General features: G+C 39.2%; 1 pseudogene; it reads right to left on the reverse strand.

Annotated features, from left to right (window-relative positions):
* Positions 1 to 611: 611 nt before the first annotated feature.
* On the reverse strand, positions 612 to 1,099 carry LOC101320803 (large ribosomal subunit protein uL11-like; annotated as a pseudogene).
* Positions 1,100 to 8,681: the final 7,582 nt, after the last annotated feature.

Genomic DNA, 8,681 nt, shown 5'->3' on the forward strand with positions numbered 1-8,681 from the left:
GAAACTCTTTCTTTCCTCTCCTCCCAGATGGATGCAACTGGTGACAGAGCCATGAAAGATGACAGACAGAAGGAATCTTGGTCCATGAGTGACAGGGAGGATGAGAGCTGCCCCACCAAGCTGAACACCTGTTCAAGACCGCTAGGTGAGCAGAATCTAAACTTCTATTTTGTTAATTCGTTGCATTTTAGGTTTGCTTGTATTAAAGGAATCACAATTCTTTCAAATCTAGAAAGAAAAACAAACACACAAAATTATTTATTTAAGAAATTATTTCTTTCCAGGCAAGGGAGAACTGTAAGGAGACAGATAATCTCTGTGAACAAAGTAAAAGATAGGGTTTATATAGGGCTTGGGGGAAATGTGGGGTTTAAGTTAAATATGAATGACTGGCTATGACTGGCTCAAAATGAAGTGGGGTTAGTCATTGATTAGGTGGATTTCAAGAGCAGACCTATTGTAGCAGGGTTTGGTTTTCTGTGGGTGATTCAGCCCAAGACTGATATTGAATGGTCTTTCCTTTTCCCATTTAAATACCTGAGGACATGAGTAACGTTCTTCAGGTAAGAGTAGAATTTTCTTTTTTTTGGTTGTCAAATAACCCTTTATTTTTCTTTGCAGTTCTTAACTAGTTGGGCATTCCACTGCACCACTGTTGATGTCATCTATGATGTGAGGGTGGCGGCCATCAACATTGCAGCCCACAGACTGGATGGCCCCCAGGATCTATTTAATGGTTCCAGAGAGTTCCCTAGCTAAAGATCGATACCGCATCTGTCAGGCAATGTTGACAATCTCATCAAAAGTGATGTTTCCACTGTGCTTAATGCTTTTCTGCTTCCTTCTGTCTCTTGGCAGTTCCTTGGGGCATTGATGATCAATCCTCAACCTGGGCTTGTCTGTTCTGAATGGTCAGTTTCACAGTAATCCTCAGACCCTTCCAATCACCAGTTGCCTTGGCGATGTCATCACCAACCTTTTTTGGAGACAGACCCAGGGGGCCAATCTTGGGGGCCAGGGCAGATGTGGCACCGACTTCCCCACTGGTGCACCTCAGGTACACAACTTTGATCTTGTTGGGGTCAAACTTAGGCAACATGGTGGCAGCTGGTGTCGGATGAACCCGGATTCGGGACAACTGAAGAAAGTTGCACCTTGGCCTCCTCTGAGCCAAAAGCTGGAAGTCTTTTTCTTTTTTTTAAATTTTTCTTGAAGTATAGTTGATTTACAATGCTGTGTTAGTTTCAGGTGTACAGCAAAGTGATTCAGTTATACATATACATGTATCCACTCTTTTTTAGATTCTTTTCCCATATCGGCCATTACAGAGTATTGAGTAGGGTTCCCTTGTGCTATATAGTAGGTCCTTGTTAGTTATCTATTTTATATATAACAGTGTGTATATGTCAATCCCAATCTCCCAATTTATCTCTCCCCCTACCCTTACCCTGGGTTAACCATAAGTTTGTTTTCTACATATGTAACTCTATTTCTGTTTTGTAGGTAAGTTCATTTGTACCCTTTTTTTAGATTCTACATATAAGTGATATCATATGATATCTGTCTTTCTCTGTCTGACTTACTTCACTCCGTGTGACAATCTCTAGGTCCATGCATGTTGCTGTAAATGGCATTATTTCGTTCTTTTTTATGGCTGAGTAATATTCCATTGTATATATGTACCACATCTTCTTTATCCATTCCTCTGTTGATGGACATTTAGGTTGCTTCCATATCCTGGCTATTGTAAATATTGCTGCAATGAACATTGGGGTGCATGTATCTTTTTGAATTATGGTTTTCTCTGGTTATATGCCCAGAAGTGGGATTGCTGGATCATATGGTAGCTCTATTTTTAGCTTTTTAAGCAACCTCCATACTGTTCTCCACAGTGCTGTACAATTTACATTCCCATCAAGTGTAGGAGAGTTCTCTATTCTCCACACCCACTCCAGCATTTATTGTTTGTAGACTGATGATGGCCATTCTGACGAGTGTGAGGTGATACCTCATTGCAGTTGTTTTTTGTTGTTGTTGTTGTTTTGTTTTTTTTTGCAGTTGTTTTTTAAAATAAATTTATTTATTTTAGTTTTGGCTGCATTGGGTCTTTGTTGCTGTGCGTGGGCTTTTCTCTAGTTGCGGCTCACGGGGACTGCTCTTTGTTGTGATGTGCAGGCTTCTCATTGCGGTGGCTTCTCTAGCTGCGGAGCGTGGGCTCTAGGCGCACGGGCTTCAGTAGTTGTGGCTTGCGGGCTTATTTGCTCCACAGCATGTGGGATCTTCCCGCGCCAGGGCTCAAACCCATGTCCCCTGCATTGGCAGGTGGATTCTTAACCACTGCGCCACCAGGGAAGCCCCTCATTGCAGTTTTGATTTGCATTTCTCTAGTAATTAGTGATGTTGAGCATCTTTTCTTGTGCTTTTTAGCCATCTGTACGTCTTCTTTGCAGAAATGTCTATTTAGATCTTCTGCCTATTTTTTGATTGGGTTTCTTTTCTTTCTTTTTTTTTTGATATTGAGCTGCATGAGCTCTTCATATATTTTGGAGATTAATCTCTTGCTGGTTGCTTCGTTTGCAAATATTTTCTCCCATTCTGAGGGTTGTCTTTTCGTTTTGCTTATGGTTTCGTTTGCTGTGCAAAAGCTTTTACGTTTAATTAGTTCCCACTTGTTTAGTTTTATTTTCATTACTCTAGGAGGTGGGTTGAAAAAGATCTTGCTATGATTTATGTCAAAGAGTGTTCTGCCTGTGTTTTCCTCTAAGACTTTAATAGTATCCGGCCTTACATTTAGGCCTTTAATCCATTTTGAGTTTATTTTTATGTATGGTGTTAGGGAGTGTTCTAATTTCATTCGTTTACATGTAGCTGCCCAGTTTTCCCAGCACCGCTTAAGAAACGGTCTTTTCTCCATTGTATATTCTTGCCTTCTTTGTCATAGATTAGGTAACCATAGGTTCGTGGGTTTATCTCTGGACTTTCTATCCTGTTCCATTGATCTACATTTCTGCTTTTGTGCCAGTACCGTACTGCATTTTTTTTTTTTTTTTTTTTTTTTTTTTGGCTGCGTTGGGTCTTCGTTGCTGTGCGAGCTTTCTCTAGTTGTGGCGAGCAGGGGCTACTCTTCATTGTGGTGCACAGGTTTCTCATTGAGGTGGCTTTTGTTGTGAAGCACAGGCACTAGGCACACGGGCTTCAGTAGTTGTGGCACGTGGACTCAGTAGTTGTGGCTCATGGGCTGTAGAGTACAGGCTCAGTAGTTGTGGTGCACGGGCTTAGTTGCTCCGCGGCATGTGGGATCTTCCCGCACCAGGGCTCGAACCCATATCCCCTGTATTGGCAGGCGTATTCTTAATCACTGAGCCACCAGGGAAGCCCCATACTGTTTTGATTACTGTAGCTTTGTAATGTAAAGAGTGGAATTTTCCAGTCTCAGCTCCCTTTTGGTCCTCATTGACAGATCATGGAAGAGGCTATTAAATATTGTGTAGAACAAGAATGGGCAATTTTTTAAAAAGGTACAAATGAACTTATTTACAAAACAGAAAAAGACTCACAGACATGGAAAACAAAAGTATGCTTACCCAAGTGGGGAGTGATATATTAAGAGGTTGGGATTAACATACACACACTACTATATATAAAACAGATAACCAACAATGACTTACTGTGTAGCACAGGGAACAATACTCAATATTTTGTAAAACTGATAAGAGAAAAGAATCTGAAAAAGAATATACATATATATATGTATAACTGAATCACTGTGCTGTACACCTGAAACTAACACATTGTGAATCAACTATACTTCAATTTTAAAAAAGATATTAAAAAAAGAATGTTAAAATAATATGTGCACAGATATGATAGGACACATTTTATTAAAAATCAGAAAAACAGAATGGGCAATTATTTTTCCTGCAAAGGACCAGAAGGTAAATATTTTAGGCTTTGCAAGCCATCCGGTCTCTGTTGCAGGTACTCAGCTCTGCTGTTATAGCACAGAAGCATCATGGACAATATGTAAACAAATAAGTGTGGTCATGTTCAAATAAAACTTTATTTACAAAAACAGGTGGTTGGCCAGATTTGATCCACAGGCCATAGTTTGCTGACCCCTAGTCTAGAATTCTAGATCTAATCTATCTAGGTTAGATATGGTTTTGGTTTTCCCTGCTGGGTGAAATGGTTGTTGTAGTGATCATCATGATTTCATTTTGTTTTTGACTCAGGATCATCTGTTGCACTATCTGATGAGGCAGCCACCACATAGTAGAGTTTAATTCCAACACCAACTACGTAGAATATGACTGCAACATAAATATACAACTAGTAGAATAAGGAGGGACTGGAAAGTTCACCAAAGTCATAATTCACATTTTCACAGATTAAACCGCCAGATAAGATCTTCTTCTTCTTTTTTAAAAAAATATTTATTTATTTATTTTTATTTTGGTTGCGCCGGGTCTTAGTTGTGGCACTCGGGATCTTTGCTGAGGCATGCGGGATCTTTAGTTTTAGCATGTGGGATCTTTCTTTTTTTTTTTTTTTAGTTGCGGCATGCAGGCTTCTTAGTTGCAGCATGCATGCGGGATCTAGTTCCCCGACCAGGATAGAACCCAGGCCCCCTGCATTGGGAGCGCAGAGTCTTACTCACTGGACCACCAGAGAAGTCCCAAGATCCTCTTCTTGACCTAAGTTATGGTAATAAGACAAGGAGTATAGACCAGGTTGTTACCTTCTGAAATTTTTTGAAGTTTCTCTCACTTTTTTGATAATGTTAAAACCTGTCTGAGAGAACTTTGGGAATATAAGCTGCTTCAAAGCAAATAGATCTGAAGTTTCTGAGGGAACTGTATTGCCAAAAAACCCCACAAGCCTGGCCTGAATAAATAAGTAAAGCCATAAAACAACACTTGGGTCTCCAACCCTGCACCATCAGGAAGCAGGCTGTCAAAGCTGTATAGTCCCCAAGGAACGCATGCTCCCACTTCACGTACAGCCAGGGAGAAAAATGGCTGAGGGAGGACTTGCCAGAGGGCAGAACCAGGGTAGAAGGAGAACAATGACAAGAGAATTCTTCTTCGAGAGCAAAATTGGGTCTAATCTGAGAATTTCCTTCACTGCCCAGAAAGGGTGTCTTTTTTTACCCGCCCCCATTTAACTTTTTGTTTTCATTGAAGTATAATTGACCTACAACACTGTGTTAGTTCCAGGTGCACAACATGGTGATTTGATATTTCTATACATTACGAGATGATCACCACGATAAGTCTAGTTACTATCTGTCACCATGCAAAGATATTACATAATTATTGACTATACTCTCCATGCTGTTCATTTTATCTCTGTGACTCATTTATTTTGTAACTGAAAGATTGTACCTCTTAATCTCACCACCCATTTCATTTATTTCCCCACCCCACCCCCCGGCAACCACCTGTTTGCTCTTAGTATCTATGAGTCTGTTTCCATTTTGTTGTTTGTTCATTTGTTGTGTTTTTTTTTAGATTCTATATATAAGTGAGATCATACAGTATTTGTCTTTCTCTGACATATTTCACTTAGCACTATACCCTCTAAGTCCATTCATACTGTTACAAATGGCAAGATTTCATTATTTTTTAGGCCGACTAACATTACATTGTGTGTGTGTATGTGGGAGGAGATATATATATAGAGAGAGATAGATATATAGATAGATAGAGAGACATAGACAAATAGATCCAAAACACGACTCAGCAAAATAGTTTATTTCTCGTTCACCTAATAGTCCTGAACAGATATGGTTGATTTACAATGTTGTGTTAGTTGTCTTTTGATAATACCTATTCTGACAGGTATGAGGTGGTACCTCAGTGTGAGTTTTTTTTTTTTAACTATTAAACTCATTGTGGTTTTGATTTGCATTTCCTTAATGATTGAGCATCTTTTCATGTGTTTCATCCAGGCTAATTAGAAAAGACTGTGATCCAGATATTGATATGAAATTCAATAATTGAATGGGACTTTTGTCTTCTCCCTTGGGGGAAGGGTGAATATATTTGGTGACCAGAGAGGCTGACTGTAACAGAGACCTTGTCTGTCTACCGAAAACTATTAGTCTCTGGGACTACTAGAGTAGCTTCCCATATTCCCATTCAATTTGGGTGTAGCCATATGACCAAATTTTCTCCAAAGTAATGTGAGTGGAAGCAATATCTACCACTTTCTGGGGATGGTAGACCACAAGATGAACAGATCCAAGGACCCTGAATGACGGCAATGTAGGAAAGCTTCCTCCCTGACCTGAATAACTGTCCAGGACTATTAGGTGAGCAAGAAATAAACTATTTTGCTGAGTCGTGTTTTGGATCTATTTGTTGCAGTAGTTTAGCCTGCATTAACTGATATACACCCCATGAGTCATGCTTGTTCAACATAATGATTATATATATGCATCCTCTTTAAACATAATTATTAATAGTATCAAACTAAACATCCTGTAACGAGCCTTGCTTTTTTCATTTAATGTCTTGGAAAGTGTTCCATATTAGTACATTAAAAACTTCATTTTTATATTCTTTCCTTTTTGCTTTTTGACAGCTTAAGTACAATGTTACCTAACCAGTTCCCTACTGATGGACATCTAGGCTTTTTCTAATCTATAGGTAGTGTTCTATGTTGCAGTTCTTTCAGCTGGTACTCTGCAAATGCAAGGCACAGTTCAGCTTCAGGTCCAGCAGTGTCTGGTTTTACTCTCTGAATTAGGACTTTACTTAGTTTCTTTTAGACAAATTACAAAGCTAATATTTGACCATATTGATTCTCTGTGGCCTACTATTGTAAAATTCAAATGGTTACAAATTCAAATACTTACATTGATGGGAGGAATATAGCATGGTGGTTAGTAGCACGAATTACAGTCAGACAGCCCTGGATTCAAATCCCAGCTCTGCTACGTGTAACATGTAACTTAACCTTGGGCAAGTTGCTTAACTACTATAAGCATTAGTTTTCTCACCAGTAAAATGGGGGTTATTTTGAGGATTAAATGATAATGTAAGTGAAGTGCTTAGTGCATGACAACCATCAGTTAATAAGCACTGTAGAATTTTCCTTAATGTACAATTTTTTTCTAATTACCAAAGAAAGCAAAAATTAACCCTGAGTCTAAGGTTAGGACATGTATCATAACTATCTTTATTGTTAAGATGGGAAATTGTTTTTTAAAAGATTACATCATTTTTCCTTTTTCAAAATGATTTTATTTTACATACTTTTCTGTAACTTGCTAGTCTCTTTTTAAATTCTACAACTGACAGCTTCCTATGTCAGTAGAAATGTACTGACTTCATTCTTTTTAAAGACTGTAATTTGGGGGGTGGGGGATGATTCATTTTTATTGAGGAGAGAGCCCTCAAATCTTGTGACTATTCATTTGAATTTTGTATCAAACTGTCAGGGTTAGATTGTATTGGGTCCAGGCTGATTCTATAGTGCAGGTTCAGGAAATTCAGTCATTGCAGATGCCATAATTAATGTTAAAGCAAACAACACAGAGGCTTCATTGAGTTGGAGAGTGAGAGGGAAGTAGCTACAGAAAACATACACAAACGTAAATGCCATTCTCCTAGCACTTGAATTCCAGAAGTGAAACTGGAGGGTTCGACTGTCCATATTAGGAAATGACTGGTTGCTTGATGACCACAGTGTTAAGCTAAGTATTTTGCCCTATTTATTGTGAGGGTAGGAGGAGGCATGAAAGGGAATTGGTCAGGAGGACATTATTAGTAAATCAGTTTTAGTAAAACTAACAATTTTATAACCACTCTATTCTCTTCCAACCTACTCTCAGTGCAGTTATAAGCATTATAAAATCAAACTTTCACTTTAAGTGGAGAGACTGAAAACCGAGCTCAGTTCTTTAAGACGAAGTTTCTGAAACAGATTCCCAAATGGGGTTATCTCCTATTCCCTGAAATTGCAGCAGAGTTAAGAACCTGTGTTAAGATTGGTTTGAATCCATCAAAGCCTTCAACATGTGCTCTTGCCATAAAGTAGCAAATGAAGGCATGGAGAACAGACAACCTTTTCAACTTCTCTGGCACTGAATATATTTCACCTTAATAAAATGTCAGGAACTCCCATTAAACTATACTTGGTTTCCTTTAGCTCAGATTCAGGATTAACTAGCATTAAGCTTGCAACAGAAACACAGCTGTGGTGCACGTGCTGTGTGGGAGCAATACATGATGAACCCGGTGCCCAAACATCACAAAAGCAAGTGCTCCCCTCCCTATATTTGGGAAATTTCTTTTCCACTGAAGTTTATTCAGTATACCTTGCATCTTCTGAGCTCATGTTTCCAAGATCCTTGCCTAGTCTCCTCCATAACATCTGTACACTTGTATTGATTTTTTTTCTTTTAACATGGAGAGGACAAGAGTCCTGGCCAACCTTGACAATAGAAAAATGTATATTACTATTCTTGAGAACTCAACCTTCAGTGCAGGTGCTTGGGAGTAAAGATTTTTGATGGATTAAAGCCCCCGGGCATGTGTAGGTGTCTGTGGACACATTTACAGGAACCAGTTGGACCCACAATTCTCCCAGCCAACCAGCCTCACTGGCCGGCCAACTTCAGCTTGGGCACCCTCTCCTCTTAGTCTCACCAGCACTTGATGGTGTCTGGTTTATAA

Source organism: Tursiops truncatus, chromosome 2 (genome assembly GCF_011762595.2).
Source record: "Tursiops truncatus isolate mTurTru1 chromosome 2, mTurTru1.mat.Y, whole genome shotgun sequence".
Lineage (NCBI taxonomy): Eukaryota > Metazoa > Chordata > Mammalia > Artiodactyla > Delphinidae > Tursiops > Tursiops truncatus.